The sequence below is a fragment of the Ipomoea nil genome, unplaced genomic scaffold (genome assembly GCF_001879475.1).
Source record: "Ipomoea nil cultivar Tokyo-kokei standard unplaced genomic scaffold, Asagao_1.1 scaffold0276, whole genome shotgun sequence".
NCBI classification, from domain to species: domain Eukaryota; kingdom Viridiplantae; phylum Streptophyta; class Magnoliopsida; order Solanales; family Convolvulaceae; genus Ipomoea; species Ipomoea nil.
In genome coordinates this window covers 855,813-872,843 of record NW_017616704.1, presented here as the reverse complement: position 1 = coordinate 872,843, position 17,031 = coordinate 855,813, and the positions used below count along the sequence as shown (strand labels likewise).

General features: G+C 37.0%; 1 long non-coding RNA gene across 1 annotated transcript; it reads left to right on the top strand.

Annotated features, from left to right (window-relative positions):
• The first annotated feature begins 12,970 nt into the window (after window positions 1-12,970).
• Window positions 12,971-16,012, top strand: LOC109156336. Its single transcript, XR_002050001.1, has 3 exons — window positions 12,971-13,106; window positions 13,197-13,263; window positions 15,943-16,012. It is a non-coding gene; the product is annotated as an uncharacterized LOC109156336 (long non-coding RNA).
• The last annotated feature ends 1,019 nt before the right edge of the window (window positions 16,013-17,031 follow it).

Genomic DNA, 17,031 nt, shown 5'->3' with positions numbered 1-17,031 from the left:
TATGTTAATATTGTGTGTTTGTAGCATACAGATTGTGAATTTTTAAAAAATAAATTGTGAATATTTGGATCTGGGTCCACCTTACAAGATGGACCTAGACCCACAGAATAATTTGCGAACAACTTGGGAGTTTAGGATTAGTTTAGTTTAAGCAAGGATACCTTTTTTTTTTTTTTTTTTTTTTTTTTTTTTTTTTTTTTTTTTTTTTTTTTTGAAATTTAAGCAAGGATACCTAATGTATCACAAATAAATAAGTAATTTTTGCCTTTGCAATGGACAGCTAGTGGTCTTTTAACAATCATTATATCGTGCACCACGGCACACATAGCAATGTGTGCCCCGCGTCTCCCAAAACGACGTCATTTCGTTAATTTCAGGTATAAAATTCTGTGCATTCTATTATATAATTTTGTACATTCGAAACATGAGAATTTTCAGTTATAAAATTCTGTGTTTCCAGGTATAAAATTCTGGACATTCTATTATATAATAATTTTGTACATTCAAAATATAGATTTTTTTTTAAAGAGTTAAGAGTTTATGTGTATTATGTAAAGAGTTTATGTATATTATGTATTACGTTAGATTACGTGTATTATCCTTTCAAAAAAGATTATGTGGATTCAGTTATAAAATTCTGTGTTTTCTATTATAAAATTTGGTACATTCAAAACATGAATTTTTTTAAGGAGTGAACAGCAGAAACGCGAAAGGGAACAAAACGGCGTCGTTTTGGGCCAGGGCGCACAATGCATTGTGCGCCCTGGTGCATGGTATAATTTGCCGTCTTTTGACCTTGTGAATATGTGACTATAAATGTTATCGTACACCCCAAATAACAATTAGGGTCCTTCCGTTCAAATATTGGAATCGAAATGATAATTAGAATCAAATATTTGATAATGGTAACGAGTTTATGTAAGAGAAATCTTTTGTTTGATAGTAAATAAGAATTGGAATCTGAATATATTCAATATGTAACAACTAAATATGCAAATCTAGATAAATTTTAGAAAATTAATGAAAAAGTAAAATTTTAAATCTAAACTATAAATGCTAAACCCTAAGCAGTAAAAAGTAAAACCCCAAAACCAAATAAAACAAAAAAACTTAATCATAAACTCTAAAATCCGAAGCCTAAGTGTAATGCACTTTTGCATCTTTGCAAGTGCAATCTTTGAATACTAATTATGCAATATGTTAATACTAAATGTGCAAACTTGAGAAATTCTGAAAAGTGCAGAATTTAGTGTTAAAGTTTGCATAGTAAAGTTGGCGATAATTACGAAAATGCCACAATATATATATATATATATATATATATATATATATATATATATATATATATATATATATATATATATATATATATATATAGAATAAGGCTCATATGCGGCAGTGGCTTTAGATGCGGCGGTGCGGCCATATCAGCGTCGTCCATTCTGCTTAATCTAACGGCAGCAGCTAATTTCTGAAGATTTAAAGATTTAAGTGCGTCCTGGTAAGTGGGGGTGTTATGGTAATTGTAGTGGTTATTTATATCGGTCGCTTGTCAGTATACACCAACAATGTTATCAAAAGACACCAATAGTGTTAGGAAAAAGCACCACAATGAAATACACAAATACACCAAAAAACACACAAAACACCCAAAAAATACACCATATAACTCACCACCCCAATGGTGTATTCTGAACACTGTGTGATGCTTTTAGTCAATACCTAGTGGTGCGTTCTGGTGATGCGTATCGAATTTGTGCATGTTTTTTTGGTGTGCATTTTCTAACATGGATGGTGTATATTTGTATAACTATTAGTGCGGTCGCACTGACCGCTCGGGAAGGCACCAACACGAATTCTCAAATACACCACAGTAAGATTAATAATGCACCAATAATGAACATAAAACACACAACACTATGATTTGATATATTCTGGTGCCCAATGACGACTTTAACCTTGCAGTTCGCGTACTGTGAGAACGCGCGCGAAAATATCGGAAAAGCCTTGATGAATGTGATTCGTTGGATTTATCTAATCTAATGGCCTACAATTAACCGCACCGCCGCACCTAAGTGCACTGCCGCCAGGGACGGAGGTAAGTGTATGTTTAGGGGGACCTTGGCCCCCCTCCCCCACCCCAAAAATTTTTAATATTATATATGTATTAAAATTTTTTTAAAAAAATATTATATAGAATTTTAAAATTTTGTTGTTTTTTCAAAATATTTGGCCCCCTCCACTTAATTAATCTTACAGGTAAAGTTATAAATTTTTTCATCTTCTCAACTTTTTCAGTTCTCTCCTATTTCAAATTATGTATTCCATATATTGTTGACTCACATTCAAATTAAATTTCATTTAACCTACTTACTAGTTTCTCTGCGTAGAACCATGCATATATGCGGCATATACGTTATAATAAGATAATTTGTCATTAACAAAATCTATGCATATTTTTCAAGTTAATTTTTATTTTTTATTTTTATTTATAACTACTTGTTTGGTTAATTTTTGTTTCATATTCTATTGTTTATCTTAAATAATTGTTTTGTTTGATTCTAAATCATGGATATCAAGTGCATTTGTTTGATTAATTATGTAAATTTGTGGTTGTGTGATAAATTTTGTATTTAATTTAAAATGCATAATAATGTAACAATTGTGTAGTATATGTATTTGAGAAAACAATTGCTATTATGTTATGTTGTGAAGAGGGTTTTTCAAGAAATAATCAATAGTCTTTTAAAACATGCGTGAATGTTTTCATTCTTTCAACCGTACAATGCAAAGTAATGTGCATTGAAAAGCATATTGCAAAATAATTTAATATAGATTCAATTATAAATAATTTATTCTAAACTTTATTGAATTTGTAATGTAATGATTATTTTGAGATATGTTAACGGGATATCAATGTATTTAATTTAGTACTTCAATCGTAGTTCGGCCCCCCGCATTGTTCCGTCCTGGCTCCGTCCCTGACTGCCGCACTTGAACTTTCCTCTCTCTCTCTCTTTCTCTCTCTCTCTCTCTCTCTCTCTCTCTCTCTCTATATATATATATATATATATATATATATATATATATATATATATATATATATATATATTTTTTTTTTTTTAAAACTGATATGATCCATCCAAAATTTTCAGATGTAAGGCCAAGATTGATTTTTAGTTTTCTCCTAAGAACTTGTTATTATATGATCCAATACATACATACATACTGATCGTTTTATTGGGACCGGGTCCACCATAAACTGGGTATAGAAATATAGAGCGGGGGTGGGAAAAGAATAGCTTTATTACCCGGGGCACTAGACCCAAAATAGTAAGTACAAAGCCCGAGGTACGGGCCCAGAATGACGTCCCAAAATAATAACTAAACAAGTTAAGGGAACTAATAAATGAAATAAAATAAAATATGTTACTAATAGGACTCGAACCCTGATGTGCCAGCAAAGGGGTTAAAGACTTAGACCAATGGACCAGGAGGGGTTTGGTGAGCCAAGGGATGCCTTTAAAAGGGAGGGAAGGGTGCATATTTATACTGTTGAAGGATTCACTGATGGTTGACAAATGGACAGCACCTGACACCCTTAATTCTGGACCACACAGGTGTCCCCCACTACCTTGCTTCCAGCGCACTCACATGCATAAGTGGATATTCCTACCCTTTAATATACAAGATCTTGATTGGTTTGGTGGTTTGAGACTTGTGTTGTTATGCTTGAGGTCATGTGTGACAACCCAAAATTTAATTTTATAAATTCGGCTTAAAGAAATTCTAAAATAGCCATTTTTCACTCTATAAAATTTTTGGGATGAAATCGGTGTTTGAATAAATTATTTTGAGCCATTTTTAAATAAATTCAAAACCGGGAAGTGATTTAAATCTAAAATCCTAAATTTTCGGGTACATTGCGTACCAAGTTTTGAAATGAAAAATCATTCTGAGTGAAACCGGGAGAAATCTGAGAAGCCTAAATCAAGTGTTCATCTAGAAATCATTTTTGGGAAATTCATTTTCAACACCAAACTATTTTAAATCTTGATTTTAGACCATGGTTCATGAAGTATGGTGAACCACACTACTCCAAAACTTTACCTGATACATCTTTTAGCCAAAGCTTTTACCACTTTACCCTCCACCAATCATTGTGGATTCTCCTAGGGTTTTGTACCTCTATAAATAAGAACACTATCAGACCTTGCCTATTGATTCTCAACCTTGTCTTCTTCCCTAAAAGCTCTACAAGACATCCAAGAAAAATCACAGTAAGTTTCATAGCTCATCTTAGCATTTCATCTCTTCTAGCTTTCCTTCCTAGCTTCCATCTCTGAGAACTTAGTGTTAAGGTTAATTGTATGGTTTGTTTGAGAGGTTTAGGAGGTGAAGGAAGGTGTAGCTAGCTTGGGAAGAAGGTGGAATCCCAGCTCAAAGGAGGAATCTACAAAGGTATAACCCCATGGACTCCCATAAGCTTTTTGGACTCTGTGAAGTCTATTTTAGTGATTGAAATGAGTACAAATGCTAGAATATTGATGTGTTTGAGCTATTAAGTGATCTATTGTTGATCTATGATGTGTTGTTGATGATTTGGGAGCGTTTGGTTGCCTGATATTTCATTACAGGTGAAGAAGAATCTCACTGATGCACAAAACAGTGTGCACCAGATGAGACACAGGACTAGCCAACGGCCCTAGGCAGGGACCGTTGGCAAGCCCTATGGAGGAGCGGCCCTAGGGCATGGCTCCAGGCTAGAATCGTGGCTCTAGGCCGCCGCTTGGCGGTTCTAGGCGGCGGGGTTCCTCAAGCCCCACCACAAGCCCCGCTGGGCAAAATTTGTGCAGTGGCCGGACCCTTGTGGCTTAGCTACGTGTAGTTTCGGACCGGGACTCGCGGGCCCTTGAGGCTCGGACACTCGGGATCGTCACGACGCACTAGTAGAAATTGTTTTGGTTGATTTTAGAGTTGAATTGAGTGTTTTACAGTAAAATGGTATTGATTCATGCTTAGTATTTGCCTGAGTATGTTTACAGTGAATTAAAAATAAGAAGCATCAGACTTTGTGACTTGTTTAAAGAGCATGTCAATTATTTGATAGTTTAACTAAGAAGCATGATCATTCTTTGATAAGTTTTTCTAGATAAGCATGCCTAAAAGTCTTTCATAGTTGTTGAGATAGTTTGCCAATTGTTAAAAGTATGGAAGTGTACAGAGCATGATGTCTTGAATGCTAAATTGCATAGAATGAGTTAAGTTGAGTATTTGAGTTCTAGTGCAAGTTAAATACTTGCTAAGTGTTTTCCTAGAAAAATTGCTAAGTATTGAGTTAGAAGCATGTTTGACACTTGTTGAGAATTTACAGTGAAAATGAAATTGGAGCATTTCTTGTAGTAGAATGTACATTTGAGCATATCATGTTTTAAAATGCATAAGTAGCCAGTACGAGCCTAAGAATTATTTTTGAAAACTTATATCTATTTTGAAAAATCATTATCTAATTGCATTGAAGAGTTGCATGATATTTAATTTCCATTTTATGAGAAAAGTGAAGTTGTTGAGAAGCTATGTGCATAAGTTTGCATAAGTAAAGTTATTGCATGAGTTTGCAATGCATGAGTTATATCTATATGTATCTAGTGTTAGAAATTAGAGGTTTTGGAGGCCTGTTAGGACTATGTCCTTTCAGAAGAAAAGAGATAAGATCGGATAGAACCGAAAAAACAGTGAAAGAGAAAGTAAAGAAAGAAACAGACATTGCGATCCGATATGAAGTAACGAGGTCGATATTCCCGAGTTACTAGGTTGGAAACTGCCCGCCAGGCTTGAAATCCTGGTCAGGGGGTGTGCACACTGATAGTTCGATACCTGATTACACAGAGTTTGAGAAAGAACCAAGAGAGTGGTTCTGTGGGCGAGATGAGTATTAAGCCGGCTAGATGCCGAGCCCGGATAGGTTCATTCACGTTACGGTGAAGTTCCTACCTCGCCCACGAGTATAAGAAAGCGAGTCATTGCGACTCTAAAGAAAGCGAGTCATTGAGACTCTAGAAAAGAAGATAAAAGCGAGTCATTGTGACTTTAAGAAACCTCCACAGAAAAAGTATTCTTTCTTACAAAAAGAGCATATATGTATATCTATCTATACTTATACTAAGGCATCATGTTCATCTTATTGCATGATTAAATGATTTGCACACGTTACATGAAAGTGAGATAAGAAGCATGACATTATATTGTCTTCCATTCATAAATGATAGCACGAGATTGCTTATTGAGTACATGTTAGCATGAGATTGCTTATTGAGTATATGTTAGCATGAGATTGCTTGTTGAGTATGTGTTAGCATGAGATTGCTTATTGAGTATATGATAGCACATGAATGCTTATTGAGTATATGTTAGCATGAGATTGCTTATTAAGTATATGATAGCACGAGATTGCCTATTGAGTATATGTTAGCATGAGATTGCTTATTGAGTTATGTGTTAGCATGAGATTGCTTACTGAGATATATGTTGATATGAGTTTATTGATAACCTAAGTAATTGAGAAAGCATGCCTATTTGATAATTAGGTTGCGAGCATATAGAAACCCTGATGAGCATGTTTGAATGTTGCCTAAGTGTTTGAGAATACTTGATCTAAGTATGAAACAAATATTTTCGAAAAGTATATACTGTAGTACTTTACAGGGTTGAGTGGTGTTATACTTAGCTTCGTGCTAACGGATTTATTTTCTACTTGTTGTTTGTTAACCCCTTTCAGGTGGACCCAGTTCATGAGTGTAACACCCCCCCAAACAAGACCTATATAAAAGCCTTAGCACATGCAGATTAAACGACAAAACTAGCACAACGGAAGATAAAACGAAAATGGATAAAAGAAATCCAACGGGGTGTCACGCCATGTCTACCAAACACGGTAAACGCTACGGCAAACAATCTGCAAGTGTATACATCTATCCCAAAACATCAGTCTAACTACATTGGCGCACAGGCCACAAAAGCAAGGATAAAGGTGCTAAGCTACCAGGCTCTAGACATCGCGCTCGTCTAAACATCACCTGAAAGATACAAAGATAAACATTGGGACGACGCCCGGTCAGCGAATAATGCTGGTAACCCACCAATACCGTTAAGTATCATATATAGATAGATATAAGTCATAAAAAAAACTATTTTCGAAACAGAATACATATATATAAGTCAAAACCAAGATCAACAGTCAACACAAGACTCATCACTCTCAAAGATAACACGAGAACACATCCCAAACCACAAAGGTTAACCACACGCAAAGGATAAAGACTCACCCAACGGCAACACATGCCAAAACAACACAAGCCTCCGTGACTACACACGTCACGAGAGAAGAACACACAACGCCGGCTTTACAAGCCCTCGCAACATCACCCATCACGAGTTGGTAAGCCTTCCTTATGCCCTGTTCCAACCGTATGGCTACCCCCAACCTTGTACCTTCTTTCCAACCATTACCTCCAGGACCCCTGTACTTCTTAGTCCAACCTTATTCCCCCGGGACCGTTGTCCCCCACCAACGATCACCAACGAAACCACCAATCACGACAACACATGCCCGGATAACACATGTTATCCCCCAAAAACGTGGACCCATCACTCAGGCACCAACTCCATAATCACGTCACGGCTACCACGAGGACCGCTGCAATACCTTGGTGACTAGTGTCCCATACCACTAATCGTGCAATCCAGGTAAAGCCACACATGCACCACAACTCACACGAGAGTCAAACAACGGATCAAAACGAAGGTATGAAACATACTCAATCAAGGAACGGGTCACAACCCAACAACAACAACGATGAATAACACAAGTAATCATCAACCAAACGGAAGGTACAAACCACACACACGCTAGCATTAAGACAAGAAACTAGCATGCTTAACAATGGAGAAACTCAAGATAGTTCCGAGGAACACACAAAACACCTGTTGGCTCAATGAAACACAATGTTGAACACTTAGCACGATTTAAGACACCAAAGTCCTACATGGATACCTACCATATAGTTCTAGACGTACGAAACATCAAGAAGACACTCAAATAGTTCCACAAAAGAACAACAGGAAGTCAAAAGACCAAATACCGAGTCAAACAAATCACGGGGAACAAATCCCGAACAAACACCACTCGTGTACCCACGGGTGGACCCACGGGTAGTGCCCCACCCGTGGTTCCGCCTGCGGGAACACATTCCCACAAGGCATTGTACCCGCGGGTAGGCCGGCGGGTGGTGCCCCGCCCGCGGGAACATTCCTGTTCCACAACAAATCCCTTTGGGGATTTTCTTCTCCAAACACAAATTCAAGTCCAAAACATGGCAAATCTCACCCAACACAACACAATGACTTGAATCATGGAAAATGCCAAGCAATGGCATAAAGGAACCCTAAACACAAGCTCTAGATATGCAATATCACAAGACAAATGCATAAACCCTCACATTTCATAGCAAAACATAAGTAGAATCCAAAAAATCACATATAGGTAAGTAAAATAGGTTTTGTAGAGCATGGGTTACCTCTTGAAGACCAAAAGACTTCACTTTACACCACAACAAGCTCACTACAAGGCTTACTTTCCAAACCCACTTCAAGATTAAACCAAAAGATCATAAAGATCCTACCTTCAAGAAAAAGACAACTAAGATGGAACCAAAAACACAAGATGAACTTAGATCTTACCCTCCTAGATGCCCAAATAGGTGAAAGGTTGAATCTTGGAATCTTGACAAGGGTCTCAACTTGGCTTGGAGAATAAGCTACACTTCTTTTCTAGAGAGAAGGTAGAACTAATTTCTAAGAATTGTAGGGAATGAAATGAAGAAGTCTTCTAGGTTAGTTTACAATACTAACTCTTGGTGAAAAGACAAGAATACCCTTACTAACCCTTAGAAAGTGTAAGGAACAAGGGAACTCCCCTCAAAGCACAAGGTACAACACAACTTAAAGGTTGACTAGTCAAATACTAGTCTTTGAGTATTAAAAAATTAGGATTTTAGGAATTAACTCCTCAAATACAATAGGATTAATTACTCAATTAATCCATGGATTGAATGTGGATTTTTGGGGTGTCACAATGAGAGAGTACGAGTTAGACTAGATTAGCATAGATAGCTAGTTATAGTCTAAACTCTTGATGTTGGTGGTGTTTTGAGATTTGTAGTTGAATTACCTTTTTGTTTTGATGGTGCTGGACACCGGGGTCTTATCCCCTAGTTTGCTTTAATGTTAGTAAGACTTGAATGGTTTAGTTTGTTTAACCTTTGCCTGTGCAATTATCGTGAACGGTGATTGTGGCGGTGACACCTCTATTAAGCTTGTTTAGTAAGTTTATTCCGCTGGCTTAGTTTATCTTTCAAGGTTAAGTCTGTTAATAAGGTTTAAGAAAAGTGGGGTGTTACATCATGGGTTTGATACCCCCTAGTAATAATTCTAATAATATTTTGCTCCAAGCTTCCTTCTTTCCTTAGCTTGATAGAATTCCATTATTCTTGTTGGGCCAAGACCTCACCCACAAAGATGGACACCGCGGTAGGGCCGACTTTCCCAATAAAATGGGCTCCCCAGGGTCCCATATCGCCATCACAAGTCCCCCACTTTCTTTAGGCATCTGGATGCCTTAAGGAAGTATAATTCAATACCACCACCTCCTCCATTTCCCAAACTCAAATTCCAGTTCCCAAATTTTCCAGATACTTGTCGTTCCCCCACCATCGTACGGTACTGCCACACGCCACACTACTACGCGCCACGCCATTACCGCGTGCCTCTGCCACACACCGCTACGCACACCGCACGTCGCATGACCTGCTTCATCACCTAGTGTCGAGAGGTCAAGGTGACTCCTCAATTGTCGTGCTTCTTGGATGTTTCTTGTACTGGACATCTTCCTCGCTATTTAGTACTCGGCTTCATTTGAATATCTAGATGTCTTTACTGCTTCACATTGTCCTCCCTTGCTTCTTTGTTTTGCTCTGTTGATTTCTCCATGTTGTACCTGTAACCTTTTTTTTTTTTTTTTTTTTTTTTTTTTTTTTTTTTTAATGCTTTAGTCATAGCCTTCACCCCCATTGGAGAGAGGTATTACCTTTCGCTTGGTGGGCTGAGCGCCCTCTGGAACTTGTATACTGCATGCCGCAAAAATGCCCGCGGACTGCCTACCCTGCCATGCAAGTTCGCGCATGTGGGTTGCGATAACCCACATGCCCCAGCCACCAAAATGCACGCGGATTGCCTACCGTGTCATGCAAGTCCGCGCATGTGGGTTGCAATAACCCACATGCCCCAGCCACCAAAATGCGTGCGGACTGCTTACCCTGCCATGCAAGTCCGCGCATATGGGTTGCGATAACCCACATGCCCCAACCACCAGAATGCACGCGAATTGCCTACCTTGTCATGCAAGTCCGCACATGTGGGTTGCGATAACCCACATGCCCCAGCCACCAAAATGCATGCGGACTGCCTACCTTGCTATGCAAGTCCGCACATGTGGGTTGCGATAACCCACATGCCCCAGCCACCAAAGTGCATGCGGACTGCCTAATCCGGAAAGTCCGCGCATGTGGTTGGCGATAACCCACACGCTTTAACCTCCAAAATGCATGCGGACTGCTTAGACCAGCAAGTCTGTGACACCCCAAAAATCCAAATCCAATTAAGGGATTAATTGAGTAATTAATCCTATTTCAATTTGTAATTTAATTCCTTAAATTCCTGAAATTTAATAGTTGGGGACTAGTAATTGACTAATCAACCCCAAAGTCAAATTTGTACCTTGAGCTTTGTAAGGAGTTCCCTTGCTCCTTACACTTCCTTATGTTAGTAAGGGTATTCTTGACCTTTCCCTTGTTGTTGGTAATGTAACCTAACCTAGTAAGACCACTTTCATTATATCCTTACACTTTTCTAAAAATCTAGCTCCACCCTCTCTCTAAAAGGCGCGTAGCTTTTCTTCCAAGCCAAGTTGGAACCTTGCCAAAACTTCAAGAGTTGCTTCCAAGATTCAACCTTTCTTATATTTGAGCATCTAGGAGGGTAAGATCTAAGTTCATCTTGTGTTTTTGGTTTTATCTAAGGTGTCTTTTCTTAAAGATAGGATCTTTATGATATTTTGGTATGTTCTTGAAGTGGGTTTGGAAGGTGAGCCTTGTGAGGAGCTTGTTGAGGTGTAAAGTGAAGTCTTTAGTCTACAAGAGGTAACCCATGCTCTACAAAACCTATTTTTGCTTACCTATATGTGATTTCTTAGATTCTACATGTGTTTTGCTATGAAATGTGAGTGTTGATGCATGATCTTGTGAATATGCATATCTAGAGCTTGTGTTTAGGGTTCTTTTGTGCCATTGCTTGGTATTTCCTTTGATTCAAGTCATTTTGTTGTATTTGGTGAGATTTGGCATGTTTTGGACTTGAATTTGAGTTGGAGATGAAAAATCCGCGAAGTCGGTTTTGTGGTACAGGACATGTACCCGCGGGCGGGGCACCACCCACGGGTACAAGCCTTGTGGGAATGTGTTCCCGCGGGCGGAACCACGGGCGGGGCACCAACCGTGGGTCCACCCGCGGGTACACAAGTGGTGTTGTTGGGGGATTTGTTCCCCGTGATTCCTTTGACTCGGTATTTGGTCTTTGGACTTTCCGATGTTCTTTTGTGGAACTATTTGAGTGTCTTCTTGATGTTTCGTATGTCTAGAACTATATGGTTGGAATCCATGTAGGTTTTGGTGTCGTGAATCGTGCTAAGTGTTCAACATTGTGTTTCGTTGAACCATGATGAGTCTTGTGTGTTCTTCGGAACTACGTTTGGTTTACCCGTTTGATAAGCATGCTAGTTCAGTGTTTGAATGCTAGCGTGTGTGTTGTTTGTACCTTCTTATTGGTTGATGATAACTTGTGTTATTCATCGTTGTTGTTGTTGGACTGTGTTCCATTCCTTGATTGAGTATGGTTTCATATCTTCGTTGTGATCCGTTGATTGATTCCTGTTGTGGTGTGATGTGTGTGTGTGGCTTTACCTGGATTGCACGATTAGTGGAATGGGACACTAGTCACCAAGGTATTGCAGCGGTCCTCGTGGTGGTCGTGACGTGATTATGGAGTTTGTAGCCTTCGTGTAAGGTTCACGTGTTTATGGGGGATAACATGTGTTATCCAGGGCATGTGTTGCTATGTGTGATCGGTACCTCGTGTACTATGAAATCGGTGGTTTTGTTGGAGGGACTGTTGGAGGGGGAACGACGGTTCCTGGAGGAATAAGGTTGGACTTGGTGTACAGGGGTCCTGGAGGTAAAGGTTGGAACTAGACATAAGGTTGGAACCGGGCATAAGGAAGGCATATCAACTCGTGATGAGTGATGTCACGAGGGCTTGTGTAGCCATGGTTGTGTGTTCTATTCTTGTGATGTGTGTAGTCACAAAGGCATGTGTTGTGATACCCCGATTATTTGAGTATTATAATTTGTTATAAGTAAACTGTTTAAAAAAAATTACTACTATTATGTTATGGTTATTAATATTCCTAAACCCATAATACTTATATGATAATAATAAATTAATTTTTAAATCCTAAAACTAATATGTTTATATTATATTAAATAAATTTAACTTAAGTTATAGTATGTATATGTGATTCTCCAGTACGTTAGATATATATATATATATATATATATATATATATATATATATATATATATATATGTGTGTGTGTGTGTGTGTGTGTGTGTGTGTGTGTGTGTGTGTGTGTGTGTGTTAGTTTATTAGATTAATGTTAGTTTATTAGATTAAGTTTGAGATATATATGTCTAGTCAGGATGTAATTCTATGATATTAGTTACCTAAACCTTTTTAAATTCACTCTCTAATTCTTAACACACGCTGCTACTGGAATCAAAAGAAATACAAAAACAAACCCTAGCATATACGACACCTTCCCCTCCTAAATCATCATCTTCGCAGTCGACACTCTCATTCTTTTCATTCCCAGTTTCGGCTTCGACACAAGAGAACTCCTGGGTGTCAATTTTTCTTCCATCTAGTGTCATCTATTCGTAAGTTTAATTATATGTTTGTGGTAAAATTTCTATGATTATATGCTTATGTGATTTCCTGTGTTTATATGGACATTCAATTTGGTTTAGAAGGAGAGTTTGCAGAGGAGCAAACGTAGGACTCGGGTCAAGTGTGTGATTTGTTTTACGTATCCAGGTAAGTGCTTATGTCTATCAAAAATTACTTTTACTCTGTAAAAATATATATATACTTCGTGATTTTGTGGGCATATGTGATATGGTATTTTGTGGTGATTGAAAAGGATAACTTTTACACAATTTGATCATTGCCTGAGAAAATTCTGACTGGCGCAGCTGGAAAGAAAAATTCGTGAAAATTGTTTCCTAAATTTGTTTTTGCTTGAATTTTTTTATGGAGAATCTAGACTTGTTATATTTGATGTTTATAAAAAGTTTTGGTTAAAAATATGTTTCGGTTTTTCCAGAATAATTTCGTAAAGTTTAGGCAGTGTTCTGCCAGTTAAATTACAGTCTGGTGCTGTGTTGAGAAGAATTTTGGTAAAAATACTTCTAGGCCTTAGATTGGCTTGAAACTTTTTGTGTGTATTCTAGACTCTTTATACTACTTATCTGGAAAATTTCATATGAAAATGTGTTACTGATTTTTCCCAGTAAATTCTGCAATTCAGGTCATAGTTTCTGAAAATTTTTGACAGTTTCTTATTTGAGATATTGAGAAGTTGTTTGCTTGTGAAATATCATTACTCTTGTTTTTTATAAATGTGGTGAATAAAAAGGTTTTTTTTTTGACTCATATAGTATCCAACTATGATTCTGGATTTACCCAATTTGTTGAGGAATGAACAGTTGAAATATACTGATTCACTAGGGAGCCTAAAAACTCTCTGTTAATTGAGGAGTGAGCAGTAGAAACATATCCTGTCTCACTAGGACTTTTAGTCCTGTTGTTTTCAGGAGTGGTTAGCGGAGTCTACCACTAGGGTATTTACCCTGTTGAGTAGTAGTCAGTAGAAACGTATCCTGGCTACTAGGACTAGTTACTACCCGTTGGGCTTGGAAACCCATTGGGGGTGTGCACACTTAAGGTATTAGTTCTGTTCCACTTAAATGGGATTTTTGTGTAGTGTTCAGTAGAGTGAGTACTGTTCACTAGGGCTTATCAAATAAGACCCTGCCCATTATTTGGTTGGTTTAAATGGGATTTTTGCGTAGTGTTCAGTGGAGTGATCACTGTTCACTAGGGCTTAAGTAATTAAGACCCTGCCCATTATTTGGTTTGATATTCATCTATACTTCCTAAAAATGATTTCTTTTGGAAACGTGTAATTTGGAAAAGAGTTGATTTGAAATCTTAGGTTGAGAAAATTCTATGTGGATTGTGATGTGGAGTAAATGTTATGTTGAAGTTGAGAGAAGTTAAGGGGTCGTTTACTTCATTTTTCTGTTTTCCCATTTCCAGTTTTCAATTTCTCCATTTTTCCAGTTTTCCTTCTCCATTTCTCCAGTTTTCCATTTCTCCAGTTTTCTCATTTTCATTCCCTATTCCTCCAATTTTTCATTTCTCTAATTTTCTGATTTCATTAAATACAATAATCTCATATAGCATTTGTACATTTCTACAACAAAGATATGATAATAATAATAATAATAATAATAATAATAATAATAATAATAATAATAATAATAATAATAATAATAAAAATAAATAATAATAATAATAATAATGGGGTGCGATCTCATGCAAATGGCCGCTCAGGTGCGAAATGCAAACCAATCAGGGCGCGCCACATGTCAACATTCATTGATCGGGTGCACCTAATTTCACCTACAAGTGTACCTACTTTCACCTACAAGTGCATGTAATAATTATATGTGAACCTAGTTATAAATATATGTGCACCTAGATCTGTACACGTGGCGCGCGCTGATTGGTTCGCATTTCGTTCCTAGACGCGCTATTCGCACTAGAACGCGACCCTAATAATAATAATAATAATAATAATAATAATAATAATAATAATAATAATAATAAAGAAGAAGAAGAAGAAAGAAAGAAAGAACAGGCATAGAAACGAAAGAAAAGGAGAAAAACAAATAATAATAATAATAATAATAATAATAATAATAATAATAATAATAAAGAAGAAGAAGAAAGAAAGATAGAAAGAAAGAACAGGCATAGAAACGAAAGAAAAGGAGAAAAACAAATAATAATAATAATAATAATAATAATAATAATAATAATAATAATAATAATAATAAAAGAAAAGGATTAATAATAATAATAATAATAATAATAATAATAATAATAATAATAATAATAATAACAACGAAAGTAAAGGAGCAAAACAAATAATAATAATAATAATAATAATAATAATAATAATAATAATAATAAAAAAGAAAGAACAGGCAAAGAAACGAAAGAAAAGGAGAAAAACAAAAGAAAGAAAGCGCATTACTACGTGCACAAGAGGATTCGAACCAAAGACCTATTTAAACCATGCACTGTTCACCTGTGTCCCCTTCCTCTCTCCCATTTGGAGAAATCCAAATAATCTTTCTCCAAAATTGTACATAAGGTTGGAGAATGGAGAGGAGTTAGGAAATTAGAGATAAGATTTTAGTAAACAAGTTTTCCATTTTCCATTCTTCCACTTCTCCAATTCTCTGTTTTTCCAGAAAATCCTCCATTTTTCTATTTTGGTAAACGACCCCTAAGCCTTGTGGCTAATTATTTTTGAATGTGAATATATACTGTATTAAATCCATTTTACAGGGTAGAGTAAACCTTACTTAGCAATGTTTTGCTAATTTTATTGTTTCGTGTTTCTCCTGTTTGTGATTTGTGCAGGTGAATGAATAAGTTGTTGGCTGAGAGCGCGCCTTAGAACGTAGTAGCTGTTTTATTTATGATGTTTTGGAGTTATTGATTCATATTGTATTTCTTTAGTTTTTGGATTAAGTTGTGATTGAATGTTATGGTTTAGAGCCTTACATCTAGTCAGTGTTAGATTAGATGTGGCGGTTTCACCCTCATTTATTATTAAGGACTTAAAGCTATTTTGTAAGTTGAATTATTAATTAGTTTTTAAATGGTGGTATGCGTACTTCAGGAATTCTATTCATGGCAGTTTCTGTTATAGTAGCCTATTTATAGCATGTGTTGAGAATTAAATTTGGGGGTGTTACATGTGTTGCCATCGGTCTTGTCTTTATCCTTTGTGTTGTGGTATCCTTTGTGGTTTGGGATGTGTTCCCGTGTCCTTGTTGAGAGTGTTGAGTCTTGTGTTGACTATTGATCTTGGTTTTTGACTTATATACTTATGTATTCCGTTTCGAAAATGGCTTTACAACTTATATCTTACTTATGTATGTTATTTCACATGTATTGGTGGGTTACCAGCTTTATTCGCTGACCGGGCATCGTCCCATGTTTTATTGTGTTCTTTCAGGTGATGTCTAGGCGAGTGCGCAGTCTAGTGCCTGTTAGCATAGCTTCTCCCGTTGGTTTTATGGCCTGTGTGCCGCTCTAGTTATAGACTTTGGAGACTTTTGGATAGTTGTAAACAATGCAGATATTGCCGTAGCGTTCATCCTTGTTGGTGAACGTGGCATAACACCCCATGACTTGGATTTATATTTATCCAGTTATCTTTTAGTCTTCCGCTGTTAGGCTTAGGACTCTAGGTTTGAGCCTAGCAAGGAGTTAAGTCTAGACTTTCTAAGTGGCTAAGTGTGGTTTGAGAACTTTAAGCAACCTTAAGAATCTAAGTGTTAGGTTTAGGACTCTAGGTTGCGCGGTGAGCTGTGTAACACCCCGAAATTTTTGAACTTTTTAGAACTTATATAATAAAGGTAAATCCTCATTAAATCCCGAAATCAAACATAAGAGTATGGGGTGCTATGCCACACCTGAGCTAGAGAACTCAGGTGCACAGGC